General features: G+C 44.1%; 1 protein-coding gene across 2 annotated transcripts in view; it reads right to left on the bottom strand.

The window, feature by feature from the left end:
* Nucleotides 1-15,875: 15,875 nt before the first annotated feature.
* LOC147748563 (ras-related C3 botulinum toxin substrate 2-like) overlaps nucleotides 15,876-23,985 on the bottom strand; it is a 242,582-nt gene continuing 234,472 nt past the window's right edge. The window contains exon 7 of one of the 2 annotated variants that reach the window (XM_086963116.1): nucleotides 15,876-16,079. The gene's annotated coding sequence lies outside the window, so the exon portion shown is untranslated. Of the gene's footprint in view, nucleotides 16,092-23,985 lie in introns of both variants that reach the window. The other variant, XM_086963111.1, reaches the window with a different exon arrangement.

The following is a 23,985-nucleotide window of genomic DNA, read 5'->3' as shown; positions in this document are numbered from 1 at the left end:
ATCATGCCGTTCTAAATGGTAATTAAAACCGCCCAAGATGGAAAAGTTATCTCGACCAAAGTATGGTTCCAGGGCCTGAAGGAATTTGGAGGTAAAATCGGTCCGTGGGCCTGGAGGTCGGTATAAAAGAATACCATTAAGAAAAGGACATTGTGCTTCCTTTATGGTAAAGTAAAGGGCTTGGAAACAATCCGGGAAGTCAGGGATAGGTACAGTATGACATTGCAGGTGGTCTTTGCACCTGTAGACTGCGAGGGCCGGAGCTATTGGCCTGCTAATGGATAGGCGCTGGTTCCTCAATATTACTCCAGAAACCCTTTTAAGATTCAGGAGCATTTTTGCTAAATGAGAATCCCATTTCATGTTGTTACATATTCTGACTCCCAGATAGTCAAATTCTTCAACCATCTCCAAAGCGGCCACATTTAGGGTAAGATGAACTTTCCTAACCTTTTTTGAGGCTAGCACCATCAACTTTGTTTTAGAGGTGTTAATGGTTAGCCCTCGGTCATCACAGAACACACTAAATCGATCAAGCAGTTTCTGTAAACCCGATGGGGTTTTTGACATCAGGAGAGTGTCTTCAGCAAAGAGGAGGGTAGGTGTTTTCTCCCCTGCCAGGACTGGGGCATCCGCAGAGTCCTCCCTCAAATGGTCTACCACCCCATTAATAAAGAGGGAGAACAATGTCGGAGCCATAACACAGCCCTGGCGGACCCCTCTGCTGACTGGCACCCTCTCTGTAAGTTGACCTTGACTACCCCACCGGATTCTGGCATAGGTATCTTCGTGAAGCCTAACAACAAACTGCAGGAGATAACATGGAAACCCCATAGCCAGCAAAACCTTCCAGAGTTTAACAAGGGGGATTACATCAAATGCTGTCTTTAAATCAATGAAGACCAAATATAGGCTACCCGTAGCGATGGTCACAGATTTCCAGTATACTGCAAAAAACCTGAAAACCTGGTCCATCGTGCCTACATTTTTCCTAAAGCCCGCCTGGAAATGAGTTAAAATGTTGTCCTCATATAGCCATGTCTCAATTCTATTAACTATGACCCTGCCAACTACCTTCTGGATTGTATCAATTAAACTTATAGGTCTGTAGTTGGCAGGGTCCTCTCTGTCGCCTTTTTTATATATGGTAACAAACTCGGCACCTTTCCAAGATTCTGGGGCTGGATGTCCAGCCATGACTAAGTTCATTATATGTGCAATGAGGTCGCACCATAATTTAGGGTCATGCAGAAGTAAGTCACCCGGCAGTACATCTGGACCTGCCGCCTTACCTGGTATTATATTGGTAATAGCATCCTGCACTTCCCGGGGGACAAAGGTTTCTAGCTGCGTTTGTTTTTCCATATTATAGTTGTTATAAACCCCCGTGAATTGCACTAGGTCCACTGTCCCACAATATAATTTTAAAAAATGGGCGTGCCACTGTTGTTTTGTTATATGATTTGGCATTGCCTCGACCCCTCTTCTTTCCAATTTATTGACCAAATTCCAAAACTGGGTTGAATCCTTTGCATTGGCAGCAAGTTTAAGTTGCTGCCAATGATCCTCCTCCCAGTTCCTCTTAGCTACTTTGATAATCCTACTTTGTTCCTTTCTAGCTATTCTTACTGCTGGAGGGCCCTTACTTTTAATGGCAGCTGTTATTGCCTTCCTCTTTGCCCTACACTCGGCAGTATACCAAGGTGTGCCGTTCGAAGTTTTAATATTACTCAGACCCTTTCTCGTCTCAATAATAAAAAAAGCTCCTATTTTGTCTATTAGAATCTTAAAAGAATCCATTGGTTTATAATCTTGTGAAATGGACTGTATTAGGCTACTAGATATTAACTCTCTAATCTCTGCATGTACCAATTCTTTAATGCTATTTAATTTCCCTTCCTCACAGCTAACCCTACTCCATTTTACTTTCCGATTACAATTTGTAGGGATAACTTCTTTAGCAATCATCCTCGGGGTATTCGTTGTGTTAGTCTTATTCCCCCAGCTAAATCTCATACAGAGTGAGTTATGATCACTGTCCTGAGATGGCCTGACCACCATATCTGCCAAACTATCCCAAGATTGTATATCCATTAATATATAATCTATACGTGACTGACATCCCAATCTATTATATGTCATTGCCCCATCAGGATCTGAAACAGTTCTCCCATTGAGTGCCCGTAAATTGTGTTCTAGTGTTAGAGCATTCATCTGTATTGCTCTAGCCGACCACTTCTTAATAGGCTTTAAATTGACCAGGGGGATAGATTGCTTCCAGTCGTCTGCATTGAATCCAACTATCTCCTCATCATCTAAGGGTTCATAGGTGCAGTTAAAATCGCCTCCTACTATCACTTTGGACCTTCGTGGGATATACGCCAATGTTTCATCAAGTAGGGTTATTGTTGGTGACAATTGCCCGCCCTTGGAACCTCTAGCATACACACAAAACAGTTCCAGTGTGGTTCCCCCCGTCTGGCCCCTCAGGGATAGATGTAATAAATCATTTGAGGGCAAATTGCGGACAGTGATAGCCCAATTCAGTGCCACACTAATCCATATGTGTAGACCACCCGATGGTCGTCCTCTTCCTAACGTAGTTGCAGGGATAAAATAAGTGGCATACCCATTTTTATGGAGCGGAACCATGCTCCATGTCTCTTGGAACATACAAATATTAAATGAATCAATAAAATCGTTCCATTCAGGAATAGCCATTTGTTTTGCAATCCAGCTATATTCCAAGAGAGGAGGCTAATAATATTCGAAGTTGGAGCTGGTTCTATATCTTTTACATTGGCTAATATCAATGCTCCTTTGTCTACTATACTAGAGCTAGTTTGCTCATGGCTATTTGAAAACTCTCCCGAGCAGTCATACTCATGACTACTAGAGGGTTCCCCTTCCCTCTCCCCGATATTTGCAACAAGCTCAACATCAGAGATTTCATGATTACCAGATATGTACAACTTCTTGCTGCCAATGCGCTGGAGTCAATCCACATCTTCCAACCCATATAGCAACGAGAATTGGTTAAATGTTGGGATATTAAAACCATAGTGATCCATATTATGCCCATTTGCAACCCGATTTCCCCAAATTGTTTTTTGTGGATAGCTAAAAGTTCGATGAGTGTAACCATTGAATCCTGTACTATGCCTATTTAATGCCCTGTGTCCTAAGAAGGAACCTTGGGGATTCGAAAACGAAGTTTGGGGATAAAAGTAGCTTAGATGGTGCGTTGAAATTCCTTCACAGCCTCCTATATCACACCAATCACCAATGTGTCTGACTGCTCTAAAATCTTTAAAATTAATGATAATAATATCTCCTGTTCTGTCTTTGGGCCTAGTGCCAACCCAATTTGCACGCCTAACACTTAAAATTTCTCCGTTAATATGAGCTGGCAAGGGTCTGTTTTTACACAGCCAGAATATTACTTTATTATTTTTGAGGGCTTGTTGGTCTTCCCTTACTCCTACAGGGAGAACTGGGACTCCTGCCATGATCACAACGCAAGGAGCGGATTCCGGGGGTAAATCCACTCTTCTATTATTTGAACTATTTACGTTTTTTGGCTCACTGGACCCTTTACCTGCTTTTCCGACTAAATTGGGTTTATTAGCTGTTTCTACAATATCTCTCGTTTTTTGGTTACTCAATTTAGGTGTTTATGCTACTTTGGAGACTATTTTCTTCTGTGTAGGGGGAGGATTCTGGCCCTTAGCAAGGGATTCGGATAATGGCTTAATACCTTCTTGGTTAACTTTTAACCCAGAACAGACGTCATATTGCTTACTTAGCAACAGGGAGGTCTTTACCACTTCCTTTTCCACTGTGCCTAGCTGTTCACTTATTCTCTTTATCCTTTCTATTAGGGGAAGGATGAGAGATTTGACCATTTTTTTTATACTAGGCTACAACTCGTTTATAAATGTTGATGGAGGTTTTTCTGGCATGGTAATATCAGGGGTAGTGGTAGGTGGTCTTTTTGGTTGGGCTTTAGTTATGGGCCTCCGTTTATGACTATTGCCACCCTGTTCCTTGCTCCGAAGTTTCCTCTTCTTTGAGGGCGGAGCGATACATTTTCGTGACTGGACCTCACTCCTATCAGGTCCTCTTTTGGGGGATCTTACTACCGGGGCCGGGGACAAACTTGGAGTCATTTCTAACAGTGACTCCACTTCATCTAAATCATTTGTTGTCAGTTCTAGCTGTGGTGACCGTGATAGATCATTTACAGTGTGTAAATTGTCAGTAAGTGGAGGGGTCTCTTCTAGGTGCTGTCTAAGTGGAGTTACTACCGATTTTATTGCCCCTAAGGAAGAGCGTTTTTTGCTCATAAGCTCCTGGGACAATCGTTTTTCCGTTAGAACAATCTCTTTTTCCAGTACGGAAGCAGCCCTAGTAATAAATGCATCAAGAGTCCCCCTTATACTACCCCCCGCCAATGATGGCCTGCCTAGACTATTACGACGGCTCATAATTCCCTACAAAGAAGATCAATATGGGAGATAATGTGATCTAAAATAAGCAATTTTGTCTGGACAGTCACAGACGACAACCTGCTGGATTTACAGTCTCGCACAAAAGGGATACAGAGAATAATTAAATGACATTGCAATCAAATATATTCGCACTCACGATGTTAAAGGGGAGGCCCAGCCCAGCCTCGGCCGGCCCCGGATGGCCACAGACGGCCCGCCCTTTGCCCGGTCCTAGCCTGCGCGTGGTCCCGCGATACGCGGTAGGGGCGGAGCTTAAGTAGGCAGGTGAGGGGTTGAGGCAGGCAGGGGAGGGTGGGAAGAGAACCAGCTGAGTCAGGTAAAGGAGCGCTGCGGCTGCTGGCCCTCGCAGTCCCGCAGGCTCACACAACGTCACTCCGCCTAAATGTCCACAAGAAATCACCCGCAGTCCTCCAACACACACGAGGATAGAATAGGGCGTTTTTAAAAGTTTTCCTGTAGCTACAGCTACCAGTTTAACAAGTAGACCTCATCTGCTTCTGACTAGTTGTTAGAGGCATGGTCTGCAGGTTGAAAGGGTGAGCAGAGTGGCAAACGTTTTCCTCCTCAAACTTAGTAGAGGTGAAGAGTTTGCAAGCTTTGCAATGGTTGACGAGTTTTTTATGGAACGAAAATACATTCGGCACACGTAGGATTTACTGGAAATATCTTTGCAAATACTCACTATTAGTAAGTAGGGAAATGCCTTGTGCCATAGGTATGTGCTCATAAAGTGTGCAGGTAGTCATAGCAATTCTTAATGGACTGTCTTTACTACTGAGCAATGTGGATATAACATACTTATTCCTGCAAGAGCATCGGTGAATCACTGCTTGCTGTGATTGCTATAATGGACATTTTTACACTTATTTTATGTATTATAATAATCATCAGAGTTCCAGCTCATCTACGCTCTCTAAGGGAAGGCAGCCATGCTTGGCTTGCCTGGCATTTAGTTACAGGCCTATAATCATGTAATGCACTGTGTTCCCACAAAGAGTAATAGACCATGGAGCATCGCCAAAAGATGTGGAAGAGGCCACAGTTTGATATTTGTTCATTAGGTTTTTTATTGACAAATTATATGTGTATCCTACTCGACAATGGGGAAACCACCGCCCTCATCCTCCTAGACCTCTCAGCCGCCTTTGATACAGTCTGCCACCGCACCCTAATAACTCACCTCCACATCACCGGGATCCAAGGTAAAGGCCTGGACTGGATCACCTCGTTCCTCTCCGACAGAACCCAGAGAGTCCGCCTCCCTCTCTTCCGCTCCGCGGACACTGAGATCATCTGCGGCGTACCCCAAGGCTCATCGCTCAGCCCGACCCTCTTCAATATCTACATGAGCCCCCTCGCCACCATCGCACGCAAACACAACCTCAACATCATCTCATACGCCGACGACACCCAGCTGATACTCTCCCTCACCAAAGACCCAGCCACCACCAAGCTCAACCTTCAGGAAGGAATGAAAAACGTCGCTGAATGGATGAAACTCAGCCGTCTGAAACTGAACTCAGACAAGACGGAGGTCCTCATCCTCGGACCATCCCCATCCGCCTGGGACGACTCCTGGTGGCCCACAGAACTGGGCACCACACCAACACCCACTGACCACGCACGAAACCTGGGATTCATCCTGGACTCCTCTCTCATGATGACCAAGCAAGTCAACGCCATCTCATCTTCATGCTTCAACACCCTGCGCATGCTCCGTAAGATCTTCAGGTGGATCCCTACCGGAACTAGAAAGACGGTCACTCAGCCCCTCGTCACCAGCTGACTAGACTACGGGAACGCCCTATAAGCAGGAACCACAGTCAAACTTCAGAAAAGACTCCAACGCATACAGAACGCAACCGCACAACTCATCCTCGACATCCCCCGCCACAGCCACATATCAGCCCACCTGAGAGACCTGCTCTGGCTCCCCGTCAACAAAAGGATCACGTACAGGCTCCTCACCCACGCACACAAAGCGCTCCATGACTTAGGTCCCGAATACCTCAACAACTGCCTCACGTTCTACACTCCAACACGCAAACTCCGCTCCGCCAGCCTCGCCCTCGCCACCGTCCCACGGATCCGCAGAACCACTGCCGGAGGAAGATCATTCTCCTACCTGGCGGCCAAGACGTGGAACTCCCTCCCCGCCCACCTACGACTGACCCAGGACCACCTCACATTCAAGAAACACCTCAAGACCTGGCTCTTCGAGCAGTTGCGGCACTCCCCCCCCCCCGCGCCTTGAGACCCTCACGGGTGAGTAGCGCGCTCTACAAATGCATTGATTGATTGATTGATCTCAATGCATTTGGACACATTTTTGACGTACATTTGGAGGAAATGAGATCTCGCCTCCTGCCCTGAGGAAGACTGTACGCCAAACAAAGTATCCAAGAGCCCAAACATTGAAAACTATAAGGCACCGTGAGTTTAGTATATTTTAAAAATTATTTTTTATACAGGAACACCACTTCTCTGCTAAAAGATGTCTACTTTCTCACCCCACATTTTTGTCTCCCTTTCTACTGTGGAGTCTGCCTCGTTGCTGATAGCCTATGGAATTGTTTATCATTTTCTATTCCCTTTTTTGTAATTTCCTCTCACCGCAGGCCCAAAGGAATTTATTAGGTGACACCGTTTACAATGTGCTTTACACATTGTCTATTATATCTAACAAATATTTTGATAAATGTGATTTGAAGGTCTGTCATTTATCTCCAACAAATCTCTTGTTCTAACAACTATATGTGTTTTGGATGCACAGGCACCCTCCCATTCACCTCATGAACTTTTTTGAGATTGTCAACGCCGTGAGAAATTGGCAATATTCACTTTATTTAATGAAGCTTGAATTTGTACTTGGCTGTGTAAGGAAATGTATTTTCCATAAAACGTTAATTTCTACTAATTAATTTTCTCTTGTGCACCTATGCAAAACCTTAAAAGTCCAGCAAATTTGACAGATTGTGTTGCTGCGGACCTTAGGTCCCCCAATGCCCTGCACATTACCTAACACAGGACCTCATAAGTGACTTAATTACCGGCAATATATATGATTACACCTATAACAGTGATATCAGTACTTGCTTTGTGAAATTATTTTGAAGATTGTAATATCTTGGAGGATGTTGAAAAGTGATCGTTGCAATTGACTTGCGCATTTATTGAATTTGATGTACTTGGGGAGTACAGTCATTAGGTCTCGGGCCTAGCGTACACTGGGCATGCAGTGTCACGCAGCGTGAGCTTATTCCGGGCGATTTGAAAATGGACCTTGGATTCCACAACGCTCGTGCCGTTGTGGAATCCAAGGTCCAATTTCATTGGCCTTCAGTTGCGTGCTGTTTTTAAACAGAACACGCAATAGGCCATAGGCGGTCGGTTAGCTCCACCCATGGCCTATTGGTGTCTGTTACACACACCAGAAGCCATATGTTTTGAATTATCGCTGCTTGACAGCTGCGATAATTCAAAACATATGCTCGCAGTGGCGCGCGCGCGTGCACCACTAGCGGGCATGGTTGTTTTTTTTTTTTTACAATACGATCGCTTTCGCAATCGGTTTAAGTGCTGCTTTTTTTTAATAGGACGGACCTTTCCGTCGAAGGGACAGACCGCGATAGTGCATTACGAGGGTGAGTGATGATTATGAAGAGAATTTGGATTTGTGGGAGTCACTTTCAATAATGTAAGATCGTGTTTGTCACTAAAAAAAAAACACTTGCATGTCTTAGCACTGCGCTCTTAAGCATTCATTGGTACGTTTAGTATATTAAGTGACACCGGTTAAAAGTCCAGTGGAGGTGCCCTTTGTAGACTTGCATCTGTTTGTCATAGCACGATTATCCCAAGAATGGAGCGCTGCGGGGAAGTTAGCGAGTGAAGGTGGTTACCTCTTTCTTACAGTGTAATTAATACTGCGCAGCACTTCAGATGTAGCCTCAGCCAAGACCCAACAAAGCAGGCATATAAATATTGTTGGGTACCCGACAAAAAGGGTCACAGAACTGCTCCCTTGCTGCACAAAGAGCGGTGTACGCTGGGACTTTGCAGCCAGGAGCTCAGGGGACGTACCAGGGCATGTCCAGCCACCAGCATGATCACAGGTGAAGTGGTACCGTCCAAGAAGGAAAAATGCCAGGGCGGGGGCAAGGCTTTTGGCACACAGGGCTTCGGGGCACGGCTTATTAAGTCTTTCAGCTGAGCTGCAGTTTGCATTTATGCAAACTATACCTGGGCTTGCACAAGATGAGGGGACTCCACGGATCGGACATTGGAAGAGACGATGCTTTCATACCACCCGTGTCTCGTGGCATTCCATAACAAGACACCCACGAAGCGCATTCCCAGTCTGCTCCCATCAAACAAGCACGGGGACTCGAAAATATTCTGGAACCTCATGCCGTCGCCCACGGTGCGCCGGAGAGCACACAAGGAGAGAGAAGGCAATACACGATTCTTATTTGTAGAGCAAATTTACCACAGTGCTTCACATAAAACATTTGCATACAATTGTGCATCACTGGTTCAAACTCCTTTTATCGACATTCAGGATAGCCTACCATTACCCTAATCTGGAGATTCAAAATCTAGCTCTCAACTCACTCAACGCTCAATGTGGAAAGGGTTCTGAAGTGCATCACCGCCCCTGCGCGTGCCTTATTCCAAAATCCAGTCACACTTTAGTGCAAAGACGGGGGATTACCATTAATCGTTTGAGAAAAGTGACACGTCTTGAGAGACATCTGTGCTGTTACATTGTCGTTTTACTAGGTATCCAGCCAACACACGGGGCTAGCAGCTTTTCCAATGCTGTCAAACTTTAGGAATGTGCTACTTTGAGCGACTATGGCTACACACTTGCCAGGTGCCCACAGGGGCATTGCTAATACTATGTTCGGTGTTCCATTCCTGTGCCAAGCAAAACCCCTACACGGGAGGCACTTCTGATGCCATTTGCTTTTATAATCCTGCACCATTCAAAGCTTGATGGTTTCTTCCAAGTCTAAGTGACAGCATGAGTGACAGCAAAGTGAGAGTGACTGCAGAGTGAGAGTGACAGCATGAGTGACAGCAGAGTGAGAGTGACAGCAGAGTGAGAGTGACAGCATGAGTGAGAGTGACAGCATGAGTGACAGCAGAGTGAGTCTGACTGCAGGGTGAGTGTGGCTGCAGAGTGAGTGTGACTGCAGAGTGAGTGTGACAGCAGAGTGAGAGTGACAGCAGAGTGAGAGTGACTGCAGAGTGAGAGTGACTGCAGAGTGAGAGTGACAGCATGAGTGACAGCAGAGCGAGAGTGACAGCAGAGTGAGAGTGACAGCAGAGTGTGTGACAGCATGAGTGAGAGTGACAGCATGAGTGACAGCAGAGTGAGTGTGACTGCAGAGTGAGTGTGACAGCAGAGTGAGTGTGACAGCAGAGAGAGTGACTGCAGAGTGAGAGTGACTGCAGAGTGAGAGTGACAGCATGAGTGACAGCAGACATCTGTGCTGTTATATTGTGGTTTTACTAGGTATCCAGCCAACACACGGGGCTAGCAGCTTTTCCAATGCTGTCAACCTTTAGGAATGTGCTACTTTGAGCGACTATGGCTACACACTTGCCAGGTGCCCACAGTGGCATTGCTAATACTATGTTCTGTGTTCCATTCCTGTGCCAAGCAAAACCCCTACCCGGGAGGCACTTATGATGCCATTTGCTTTTATAATCCTGCACCCTGCAAAGCTTGATGGTTTCTTCCAAGTCTAAGTGACAGCATGAGTGACAGCAAAGTGAGAGTAACTGCAGAGTGAGAGTGACAGCATGAGTGACAGCAGAGTGAGAGTGACAGCAGAGTGAGAGTGACAGCAGAGTGAGAGTGACAGCAGAGTGAGAGTGACAGCAGAGTGAGAGTGACAGCAGAGAGAGTGTGATTGCAGAGTCAGAGTAACTGCAGAGTCAGAGTGACTGCAGAGTGAGAGTGACAGCATGAGTGACAGCAGAGTGAGAGTGACAGCAGAGTGAGAGTGACAGCAGAGAGAGTGTGACTGCAGAGTCAGAGTGACTGCAGAGTGAGAGTGACAGCATGAGTGACAGCAGAGTGAGAGTGACAGCAGAGTAAGAGTGACAGCAGAGTGAGAGTGATAGCATGAGTGAGAGTGACAGCATGAGTGACAGCAGAGTCAGTGTGACTGCAGAGTGAGTGTGACTGCAGAGTGAGTGTGACTGCAGAGTGAGAGTGACAGCAGAGTAGGAGTGACTTCAAAGTGAGTGACTGCAGAGTGAGAGTGACTGCAGAGTGAGAGTGACAACATGAGTGACAGCAGAGTGAGAGTGACAGCAGGTGACAGCAGAGTGAGAGTGACAGCATGAGTGACAGCAGAGTGAGAGTGACAGCATGAGTGACAGCAAAGTGAGTGTGACTGCAGAGTGAGTGTGATAGCAGAGGGAGAGTGACAGCAGAGTGAGAGTGACAGCATGAGTTAGAGTGACAGCATGAGTGAGAGTGACAGCATGAGTGACAGCAGAGTGAGTGTGACTGCAGAGTGAGTGTGACTGCAGAGTGAGAGTGACAGCATGAGCGACAGCAGAGTGAGTGACAGCAGTGTGAGTGACAGCAGAGTGAGTGACAGCAGAGTGACAGCAGAGTGGCAGCAGAGTGAGAGTGACTGCATAGTGAGAGTGACTGCAGAGTGAGAGTTACTGCAGAGTGAGAGTGACAGCATGAGTGACAGCAGAGTAAGTGACAGCAGAATGAGAGTTACAGCAGAGTGAGAGTGACTGCAGAGTTTAAGTTTAAAGTTTATTTTATTTGCATAGTTTGTTAAAACCATTGCAACACAGAAATATTTCATTACAGTCCATTTTATGTATATAAAAGCTCCTTAGTTATAAAGGGATAAAAAGTTTCTGTTAGATAACTGTACAATAAAATTCAAATATTAAAAATCACTTATTCAGGCACATTATAACCAGGAGTACATGTCCTGTTGTTTCCGCCACAATAATTCATGGGTATAGTACTTTGTTTGTAATTGCACAGATACATTTAAAAGTTTAAAAGTTAGATTACAGCCAGTGATTTGATTTCCGGTAATTTCTTTTGGCATGCTGTCAGAAATTTTACCAAAGCACAGTTTAGTTGAGGGTCACTTGGGGCAAGGCAAGCCAGAACTGCCTGCCTCCTAGTCCTAATTCCACGCTGATTGAATTTTGCTTTCAATATTTGTAGCCGTTCTTGTGAGAGTTGTTTGCAGGAGCATAATAGATGCAGTAGATCTTCCGATGCTATCCCGCAAAGGCGGCACCTAGGGTCCACCTTCTCCTTCAGCCAGGGTGGAGAGTGCTGAGAGCCTGGTAACAAGCCCAATCTGAACCTCATAAAGCTAATTTTTGTGTGCTTGGCATAACCCGTGTTGAAATACTTCTGGGCAGTTTGCTGACAGTATGTGTTCAAAGTCATCCAGCCGTGCGACCTTTCGGCGAGTGAAGCTTTGTCCTCCAGCCATGATAGATATTTGACTGATTTCCAGACTAGTTTCTTAACTACGCCGGAGCTGGTGGGAGTTTCCCACAGTTGGTTCAGTCCCAATTCATGTAATCCTTCTTTAAGGTATCTCGCTGAAGGTGATGAAGTATGTCTGCTTATCTCTTTCCATAACTGTGCGTTAAGCGTCCCTGGAGCGGCTTTACGTATTTTATCCCACGTTATGATGTAAGCCCCATGTCTAGCAAGAGACTGCTTCTGGATGCCAAACTCAAGCCTTATTTGTGAAGGGGAAGTATATTTGGGTAACCCAAATATAATCCTAAAGGTGCTTGTAACTGTGGAGTCCAGTAGTTTGGCATCTCTTCCTCTCTGGGCTTCGCTACCATAAGTTATTGTTGGCAGTAACTTGGCACGAAGCACCTCGACTATGGGAAGAATCGACGGGCCGGTTAATTTGGAATTCAAAGATTTTAGGGAGATTGCCAGAGCGATTCCTTTATGCCTATTGCTGTTTCTTTGTGCAAGGAATTGACCTCTTTTGTCGATTTTTACACCCAGGTATTTATATTCCGCTGTGCTCTCTATTCAGGTGTTGCCCCAAAACCATACTGAGGGTTTTTCCCTTTTTTTGCTCACGGTGATGGTTTTAGTTTTGTCAAGATTTATCGTTAGACCGTTTTCTTTTGAGAAATCTTGTGTGGCATTCAAAAGATGTTGGAGGCCTACTCTTGTTTTACTGATCAAGACTATATCGTCTGCATATAAGAGACATGGCACTAAGATGTCTCCCAATTTTGGGGCATGCGAGTTGCAGGTGTTTAATATTGGTACAAGGTCAGCTACAAACAGGTTGAAGAGTGTGGGAGCCAGTACGCAGCCTTGTTTAAGCCCTTTGTCCGTTGGAATGCATTGCGACAAGTGTGTTCCATCACCCAGCTTGATCTGTACCCAGGTGTTAGTATGCAGGTTTATCAGGAGGTTTAGGAGGGGTTAGGGGAGTCCCCAGTTATGTAATTTGGTCCATAGTCTGTTTCGTTTTACATCATCGAAAGCTGCTTTATAATCTATAAAGCACAAATGCAAGGAGCTCCCAGTCGTTTCCACCTTGTGGAAGAGCGTTGACATCGTTAATATATTAGTGGTTGTCCCCACGTTCTTTGCAAAGCCAGTCTGGTTCAACGGGATGATAGATTTTGCTTCTGCCCAGGTCTGGAGCACTTCCAGGAGCATTCCGGCGAACATTTTTGCCTCATTGTCCAGTAATGCGACTAGCCGATAGTTCTGAGGCTCTGACCTATCCCCTGACTTATGAATTGGCACAATGATGGATCCTCTCCATGATTCCGGCAGGATATTTGTCATCCTGATTTCCCAAAACAGTGGTTCTAGTGCTTCAGCCCAGAATGATGTTTCTTGCTTGTATAGCGCAGGTGGTATGCCGTTTGGGCCCGGGGCCCCTTCCCTCCTTCCCTTACCTATTCGCCTTTTTATGATCATAATTCGACTGGTTGGTGAGTCAACAGATAAAGTGTCATTTTCGATTTTGCCTTGTATGGTCTGGTTGGTCCCTACATATGCGGCACTGATTTTAAAACCTTCCGAAGCGCCAGGGTGGTTTTCCCCAATCATTGTGGACTCTGTGTCTTCTTGGAAATGAGACCCAAGATATTTTGTCCAGACTGCCTCTGAGATATTGGAGTTGATTCCCTCATTATTAGGATGAACACTTTGATTTATGGTTCTCCAGAAGTTAGCGCTGTTGTTTTGCTTAATATCAGCGTGTAATTTGGCCCACAAGGAGTTCTCTTTGTCCCTTTTTGCATCCTTTTTTTGTTTTTTCAACAGAGCCTTTTGCTTTCGCAGTGAATTAAGTAATGTTGTGTCTTGGGAGTTCCACCGTAGCTCTCTCAGAGTGCGATAGATGACTCTCATGGTGGCCTTGATTTCTTTCAGTGCCGATTGTGATATCGATTCCGGGCCTCTGATTCGTTGTTGGATTTTTGGCTTAATTTTCGATGTGTAGGCTGCCATTGTATCAGTGAAACTTTCCCACTTTTTTTACCTCGTCTGATCCGGCTCTCAGTTCGAAGTGATCCTTTGCAATTCCCGCCATTCTGCAATGTATGGCTGGCCCAAACTTGATTCTCTTGAGATTAATAGTGTCACATGCTCCCTGTGCAGTGTGAGAGTGACTGCAGAGTGAGAGTGACTCAGCAGTGTGAGTGTTCCAGAGAGAGCAGGATATGCTTGTGTGCTTACACGGTGCACTGACACACAGGAGCTAAAACAAAGAACAGATGAACACGTGTCTTGCGAGCTTCATGGAGGCAGCCGGCCCTCTGTGAGGGGAGCAGCAAGGAGGGGACGTCCCAACCAATCAAGCCCAACTACTCACAACCTACTGTACGAATACAACACAGGCCAAAGGGCAGAGCTAGGTCTTTTCGCATTACGTAGAGTGAGCAGTGTGTGAGTGTGTAGGGTGAGCAGTGTGTGAGTGTGTAGGGTGAGCAGTGTGTGAGCGTGCAGGGTGAGCAGTGTGTGAGCATGCAGGGTGAGCAGTGTGTGAGTATGCAGGGTTAACAGTGTGTGAGCGTGCAGGGTGATCATTGTGTGAGTGTGTAGGGTGAGCAGTGTGTGAGTGTGCAGGGTGAACATTGTGTGAGTTTGTAGGGTGATTAGTGTGTGAGTGTGTAGGGTGAGCAGTGTGTGAGTGTGTAGGGTGAGAGTGTGTAGGGTGAGCAGTGTGTGTGTGTGTAGGGTAAGCAGTGTGTGAGTGTGCAGGGTGAACATTGTGTGAGTGTGCAGGGTGAGCAGTGTGTGAGTGTGCAGGGTGAACATTGTGTGAGTGTGCAGGGTGAACATTGTGTGAGTGTGCAGGGTGAACAGTGTGTGAGTGTGCAGGGTGAGCAGTGTGTGAGTGTGCAGGGTACGAAAACTCGAACTAAGTCCACCAAACACACACACATAAGACCACACACATAAGACCACACACACACACACCACCACACACACACACTCTCACACCACACTCTCACCACCAGACACTCACCACCACACACTCACCACCACAACGCAACCACACACGCAACCAAACACACAACCACACACACACACCACCAGCCGTCAGTGCACGCTTTCACCTGGCACAAACACCACCAGCCGTCAGTGTACGCTTTCACCGGGCACAAACACCACCAGCAATCAGTGCACGCTTTCACTGGGCACAAACACCACCAGCCATCAGTGCACGCTTTCACCGGGTACAAACACCACCAACCGTCAGTGCAGGCTTCTACCAGGCACACACCACCAGACATCAGTGCACGCTTTCACCAAACACACACACACACCACCAGCCATCAGTGCACACTTTCACCATGCACACACAACACCAGCCGTCAGTGCATGCTTTCACCAGGCAAACACACCACCAGCCATCAGTGCACAATTTCTACAGGCACACACACCACCAGCCATCAGTGCACACATCAATTGTTAACGCATCCACAATTAACTATTGTAGCAATCGCAGTATGGTGCACTTTACTTTTAAACATATTCATCTAAAGCGCAGCATGCCACCATTGCTACAATTCCAATCCAACCCACATAATTCCACTACACACCACATGCTTACACTCCATAACACATGGCTAAAAGACATTTGCCATTTACAATGCCATTAGCTCTAACTCAAATAAATCCGAGACCTATTGCATTTCCAATGCTTGTTTTTTTAAATTCCTGATTGTTTTATGGCAGCGTGTGGCGATTTCTGTTGGGTCTGGAAAAGAATATTCAATTTCACTCAGGATTCTTCTACGAATTTCAAACTCACTGTAGTAACAACAACAACAACAACAAACACCAAGAAAAAGAGCTACTTTCACACAAAACAAAAGGCTTTATTCTTGAAAAAGGCAGAAATAGACGCTCATAGAATCTGAAAAATATGGGGAAGAGGTAAAGATGGCGTGCCTAGGATGGTGTTCCTAAATGAAGTTCAATAAGGCATTATTCAGTAGTAAGTCCTCCAGAAGGGCTCGCTTGGGCAAGAGTGGGCGCGTTCTTCCGTGTTCCTGTGGCATCTGTCAACAGAACTAAAGAGAAACACAGTCAAAACGAGTCAAATCGAGGAAATCAGCAATCAATGTGGTAAACAGTCTCTGCACCTCGTACTGTCAAACTTCAAATGTCATCCCCTTCCAAACAGTAAAGCCGGACACAATGCGTTTTTCAGTCCTGGGACAGCTGCCAAATTACAAAGGCCCAGATGTACTAAGACATTTAGGGGCATATTTACGAGAGACGTGGCAGAGCGTGGCGTTAGCCTCCTTAGCTCAACGCCATGCTCCGCCACGTCTGAAAAACTGGGTTGCACAGTATTTACTAAAATACAGTGCACCCTACGTTTCCCCCTGTGCTGGTGCTAATTTAGCTCCCTAGTACCAACGCAAGCGTCCTTGCAAGCGTCCTTGCAACATAGTGTAAATAAGGCGAAGCCCCTATCGCCACCACAATGTCTGAAAAAGCGACATTGTGGTGGCGATAGAGGCTTTTAAATATGCCCCTTAGTGATCCCAAACCCTTCTAACTCCCAGGGTTTGTACCAACTAAATGACTTTTTGCTTTGTACTAAAGTTTTGCGACTCAGTAAAGGCTTACGGAACCGCAAAGTGCTTTAGAAATGAATAACAGTTTGGATGCCCACTTGCTTTGTTGTTTGCCCTCCTTTGGAGCTGAGGAGCGGAGCCCGGAAACCAGGGAGCCGGGTGTACGGACTACACTCTCCAGCGTCCCTTGCGGTATCCCTTTGCGGCCCAGCATGCAGCCGCCAACGCCAACGTCCCCACAGAGCCAGGAGGTGCCTTAAAAACCCACCTGAGGCTCCCACAGCGCGGGACGCCCTCTTGCTTCGTTGTTTGCCCTCCTTTGGGGGCTGCCGCCAATGCCCCCCACACCAGGGGCTCTCGCAGCGCAGGACGCGCGTGGGCGTGCCCGCCCTAAGGGCGGGCCCGTCTGCGCCCATCCAATGATGTTTGAGGCCGGGCTGGGCCACCCCCCTTGGATCCCCTCCTGCAGGGGTCACTAATAGCTCTTAGGTCTCTGGGGGGTTCAAGGGAGGGGCGCAGGGTGAGCCAACGGACGTATCTCAAGTTGCATACGGATTTACAAATTCACAATCAATTTCAGCTAGCCTTAATTAAAAAATCTTGAATATCAGTGCTGATGATTATTAAGGATTTATACACTAAATGTACAATTGTTTACAAAAAATATATTTTTATTTAAAGATATTATTTTCTGTTCATACCAAACATTTCACATAGGTTTACACATTTATTCATAAAAACCATTAAAAACATTTGATGCAGCAAGTTATCACACAAAGTAACAATGTATTAAAAAAATATTCAAAATGCAACGAATTTATCACACAGAAATTGTCGACGCGGCGTTTCGGTGATTTGAGTCGTCACCTTCTTCAGGACAGTGTTATGAATTAAAATCACTATAAATTTAAAACAAAAGAAACACAATATTATCAATACTCCATTAATGCTGTGGTGATTGTTAGTAGAACAGAACTTTACTCTGGTTATTTCTGTGGTACTTTACATTTTTTGTCTCACTGTTACATTCTCTATCTAAGGCACACTTCGTATTCTTTCTAACATCCTTATACAGTTAATCACACTGATATAGTCAAGGTGTACATCAACCTTTGGGGCACTCTATTCTAGAGACAAATATAAACAGTATTTGTAAATCCCGCAGCTATCGTGTGGTCACACCCTTACAATTGCATCCCTTCAGGGCCTTGTTGTTTTTTGCATGGAGGGGGGTAAAGTTTGTACCACCTCATTCTTGTACCGCGTTACTTCACTGGGTGACAGTAGTCGGTTACAGTATTGTTTTAACAATTTCCGCTTCAATTTTACTCTAGGGTTTGTTGCCATTATACATACCTCAAAATTAGCTAGTTGTTCGGTCGCTTTAATAAAGTGGCGATGTCCGACCGTATGGGAATAAACTTGATTTCTGGAAGTTTAAGAAGGGGCATCATCAGATCGCTATATCACATAATTTTATATAGTCTCGGTATACACTGGTTGTCAAGTATTACCTTTCTTTGGCATATATTCCTCTTCAGTGTGGTGGGTTATTTATAATATTCTTCCTTTATTTTATCAGCTAGGTCAAATATCAATTTTCCTGCAGGGAAATTGCATTTATTAATTAGCATAAATCCCTCTTTTTTTATTTTAACATCGGTGGTTATTCTCCTATTACTTTTTGCACTTCTATTATCTCTTGAAACTATATGGTGGGGTACCTGAATTTCCTTTTGAGTGAATTCTATGGAGGACGGTCTTTCCTTTCTTCACCCGTTGTTTTATTCAAATGTTATTTATTTCTGTTTAAGAAAAAAAGGGGTCTCATTAGGTATCCCGCCATTATTATCACTTTCCTATGCCTTGCTTAAGGAACTGCTGTTCTTACCTTAGACCATGTCTTGTCAGGTCTTCACTACTTGCTTATTTGCAGTGAATATCTTTAAAAGGGAGGGATTCCTATTCCATCTAGAGAAAAGGAATTGGTGCATTAGGTTATTCTCTGTACCGCGTTTATGCAGTACTTCAAGGGGTTAGGATTTTAGAATCGGCTCGGTTTTGTACTTACTCGAGAATTCTCCTCCTCTGGTATTTCGGGCGTCTACCTCGACCGTCCTTCCGTGTTGTGATAGACATACTGCGTTTCGCTGGGAGTTTATATATGCTTCTAAATTAGTTAATTAAGCCTCATTCGTTTCACCTGTATTTCAGCCGGTAGATCGTGTTGTTTCCCCTTCATCTCGGGGCGGCCATCTTAACATTGTGCACTACCTTTCATTTTTCTATGAGCCACAGCTATAGTATTTTATTTAATCTGCCGGACTTTATGTATTTTACACTGTGGTTTGTTTGTTAACCTTTTATCCTTATTTCTATTATTTTAAACATAATATCTTTGTTCTGTTTTAGTATAGCTCTCAATATTTAAGAAGAGCGCTATTAGGGTTGTTTACTTTATACGGAGGGTGGGTGTTTGATGTACGAAAACAGCGGCCATTTTGAAAGGTGTTTTTTACTAGTCCCGCCGGTTCGTATTGTATTTAATCTGCCGGATACTCTTTGGTTATTACTCTAATGTGTGTGAGATTCTCCTATTATTTTTCTTATTCTTCTAAACGGGCTATCCTTGTTTATTTGCAGTGCATCTCACATTATTTAAGAGGGGCGGTTTTCCGCTCTTCTTGTTGCTGTATGCAGAAGGTGGCGATTTAAGGTGTCACCGCGGCGGCCATTATAAAAGGATAAGGATAAGGATAAGGATAACCAAAGAGTATCCGGCAGATTAAATACAATACGAACCGGCGGGACTAGTAAAAAACACCTTTCACAATGGCCGCCGTTTTCGTACATCAAACACCCACCCTCCGTATAAAGTAAACAACCCTAATAGCGCTCTTCTTAAATATTGAGAGCTATACTAAAACAGAACAAAGATATTATGTTTAAAATAATAGAAATAAGGATAAAAGGTTACTCTAATGTGTGTGAGATTCTCCTATTATTTTTCTTGTTCTTCTAAACGGGCTATCCTTGTTTATTTGCAGTGCATCTCATATTATTTAAGAGGGGCGGTTTTCCGCTCTTCTTGTTGCTGTATGCAGAAGGTGGCGATTTAAGGTGTCACCGCGGCGGCCATTATAAAAGGATGCTTATTACTAATTCCGCCAGTTCTAATTTTAAATTTTCATGATCATCACTCCTTATGTTAAATCTCTACAGTGGTGATTCCTCAGTTCACATGTATTTTACATTTATTCTAGTTTTTGCGTGCCTCCATTATTGGTGTTTCATATTGGGGCGAGTCTAGTGAAACATTTCCTTTGGTTTTGATATATCTGCCAGATTTGATTTTTATGGGAGAAAAACTTGGTTTGAATGGGTTCCTAATTTATACCCAAATTTTATTACTTATAAAGGAATGCCAGTCTTTACCTTATTCCTCTTTGTCTCTGCCAGAGGGAACGTATTTGAAGGAAAGGACCTTTAAAGGTTACCTTTTCCCTCCATCCCATTCGCTTTTATATTAGGATTAGTCCATGATGTTTGGTGAGAAAACACAAGGATCTCACCGGGTCCTGTTTACCTATTTTTTAATTTTTGCAGACAAAGTTTTTTGAGAGGAGCTCAAAAAACTTTGTCTGCAAAATTTAAAAAATAGGAATTAGTAATAAGCATCCTTTTATAATGGCCGCCGCGGTGACAGCTTAAATCGCCACCTTCTGCATACAGCAACAAGAAGAGCGGAAAACCGCCCCTCTTAAATAATATGAGATGCACTGCAAATAAACAAGGATAGCCCGTTTAGAAGAATAAGAAAAATAATAGGAGAATCTCACACACATTAGAGTAATAACCAAAGAGTATCCGGCAGATTAAATACAATACGAACCGGCGGGACTAGTAAAAAACTCCTTTCACAATGGCCGCCGTTTTCGTACATCAAACACCCACCCTCCGTATAAAGTAAACAACCCTAATAGCGCTCTTCTTAAATATTGAGAGCTATACTAAAACAGAACAAAGATATTATGTTTAAAATAATAGAAATAAGGATAAAAGGTTCACAAACAAACCACAGTGTAAAATACATAAAGTCCGGCAGATTAAATAAAATACTATAGCTGTGGCTCATAGAAAAATGAAAGGTAGTGCACAATGTTAAGATGGGCGCCCCGAGATGAAGGGGAAACAACACGATCTACCGGCTGAAATACAGGTGAAACGAATGAGGCTTAATTAACTAATTTAGAAGCATATATAAACTCCCAGCGAAACACAGTATGTCTATCACAACACGGAAGGACGGTCGAGGTTGACGCCCGAAATACCAGAGGAGGAGAATTCTCGAGTAAGTACAAAACCGAGCCGATTCTAAAATCCTAACCCCTTGAAGTACTGCATAAACGCGGTACAGAGAATAACCTAATGCACCAATTCCTTTTCTCTAGATGGAATAGGAATCCCTCCCTTTTAAAGATATTCACTGCAAATAAGCAAGTAGTGAAGACCTGACAAGACATGGTCTAAGGTAAGAACAGCAGTTCCTTAAGCAAGGCATAGGAAAGTGATAATAATGGCGGGATACCTAATGAGACCCCTTTTTTTCTTAAACAGAAATAAATAAAATTCGAATAAAACAACGGGTGAAGAAAGGAAAGACCGTCCTCCATAGAATTCACTCAAAAGGAAATTCAGGTACCCCACCATATAGTTTCAAGAGATAATAGAAGTGCAAAAAGTAATAGGAGAATAACCACCGATGTTAAAATAAAAAAAGAGGGATTTATGCTAATTAATAAATGCAATTTCCCTGCAGGAAAATTGATATTTGACCTAGCTGATGAAATAAAGGAAGAATATTATAAATAACCCACCACACTGAAGAGGAATATATGCCAAAGAAAGGTAATACTTGACAACCAGTGTATACCGAGACTATATAAAATTATGTGATATAGCGATCTGATGATGCCCCTTCTTAAACTTCCAGAAATCAAGTTTATTCCCATACGGTCGGACATCGCCAATTTATTAAAGCAACCGAACAACAGCTAATTTTGAGGTATGTATAATGGCAACACACCCTAGAGTAAAATTGAAGCGGAAATTGTTAAAACAATACTGTAACCGACTACTGTCACCCAGTGAAGTAACGCGGTACAAGAATGAGGTGGTACAAACTTTACCCCCCTCCATGCAAAAAACAACAAGGCCCTGAAGGGATGCAATTGTAAGGGTGTGACCACACGATAGCTGCGGGATTTACAAATACTGTTTATATTTGTCTCTAGAATAGAGTGCCCCAAAGGTTGATGAATACCTTGACTATATCAGTGTGATTAACTGTATAAGGATGTTAGAAAGAATACGAAGTGTGCCTTAGATAGAGAATGTAACAGTGAGACAAAAAATGTAAATTACCACAGAAATAACCAGAGTAAAGTTCTGTTCTACTCACAATCACCACAGCATTAATGGAGTATTGATAATATTGTGTTTCTTTTGTTTTAAATTTATAGTGATTTTAATTCATAACACTGTCCTGAAGAAGGTGACGACTCAAATCACCGAAACGCCGCGTCGACAATTTCTGTGTGATAAATTCGTTGCATTTTGAATATTTTTTTAATACATTGTTACTTTGTGTGATAACTTGCTGCATCAAATGTTTTTAATGGTTTTTATGAATAAATGTGTAAACTTATGTGAAATGTTTGGTATGAAGCAAGTACTGTGAAAGCTATACTGCACCCTGGTCCGAACTGGTCCGACAGGGACTGAAGTTATTCCAGACTTTTATACGTTTTATATTTCTACATTTCTTTTTAAACTTATTACTGTGGAAAATGTCTAAAACATTACGATCAGGAAGGGTAGTGGGAGAAAAACCTGCCCGAAAATCAACTACCATCCGTACAAGAAATAAGTCAGTAAATAACCCACCTTTGAAAGGACAATGTCAGTTATCTGAACTTTGGGATCTATCTGGTATAAAAAAAACTAAATGTGCGACTATAGATAATCCGACTACAGATAATCCAGATACTAAAGTCTTGGAAGTACTCTTACCAACTACCAATGACCCCGATCTCCCCAGGTCCAGCAGGGGGCCCCCCAAGCTATGGTAGGGGGGTCTTCCTTTCGGGACCATACAGATGGGAAGCTGACGATTGGAAGTGAGCCAGTGGACATACCATCGATTCCTCAGTTACCTATGACTGACAGGCCGGAGGATGATCTATCTGCACTATCCATTGATCTGGAACTATGGGGACGCTACGTAAGCCCTGCTAAAGTGGAATCTCTGGAGCAATTTAAAGTTCCGGGGGGAGCCACCCCATCAGGGTTAATGCTGTATAGTAGCACCCCGTCGTTAAATAGACATGAAATATCTGACTTGCTAATCTCCTCCAAGAGCCCCGACCTTAATCTCCTGGATAATATTTGCACTGCGGAAGCGCGAGAAAAGCCGATATCTGAGTCCATGATCGCGCTGGAACAACTTCTTGCTTCAATTTTGCTGCTTCTAGGGAAATTTGTAGGCAGCTCGGACTGTATTCTTGAATCAGTTACCCAAATCCTAAAGTTATTGCTGCAGAAAGCGCCGGATATGAATGAGGCCGCTCCCCCTAAGCCTGAACAATTTGTATCTGAGGGGAAAAACACAGACATTAGAAGTGAACTAGATAGGAAAAATGAAGTCCCTTCTTTGGTCCCTCATAAGGAGGTGCCTCATACTGCAGCATCTAACTGTATCAAAAACATAGTTCTGGAGATAGAGGAGGATGAAGTCTTGCCTGGCCCCAAAACGGTCCAGGAGTTTTTTCCTATCTTTGTCCCAGAATGCGGAAAAGATCTCCTGGCCGACAAACCTGAGGTCAATGAAGAAAAGAAAATATATGGCAAACAAAAAAATACCAAAGCCAGTAAGAGGAAACCAATTCGAAAAATATAGAAAGAAGAAGCAACGGAGGATCATTTTCCAAAAATGCACAGAGGCAAGGGAGAATGAAATAAGGAATGGGGAATCCTTATCTACATCCTTAAAAGTGGACAGGGATGTAAACTTAACCGCTTCAACCTCAGTGGAGGAGGAAAATGAACAATGTAGCCTGCTTACCCAGGAAGATTTACCACAAATTGGGGGCTCTCTCCCAGGCTCTCCTTCACGGAGTGCACTAGGAGGACCAACTTCTTATCCATCCGGGACATTAAACCCGTTGGCCCCCCCCTTTGTGGTAACAATTGATTCTGAAAATTCTTGCCCCCTGGCCCGGCCTGTAAATATGTCAAAGGTCCCTGTGGATGTGCGTGTATTAGATTTTGTGCCATTATTCGATACTGACCTTTTGTTAAATAGAGCCTGGCTTCTCAAGCG

Source organism: Lissotriton vulgaris, chromosome 1_1, assembly GCF_964263255.1.
Source record: "Lissotriton vulgaris chromosome 1_1, aLisVul1.2, whole genome shotgun sequence".
In the NCBI taxonomy this organism is placed as follows: Eukaryota; Metazoa; Chordata; class Amphibia; order Caudata; family Salamandridae; genus Lissotriton; species Lissotriton vulgaris.
The sequence above is the reverse complement of the archived record's forward strand: the minus strand, read 5'-3'. Positions and strand labels throughout refer to the sequence as shown.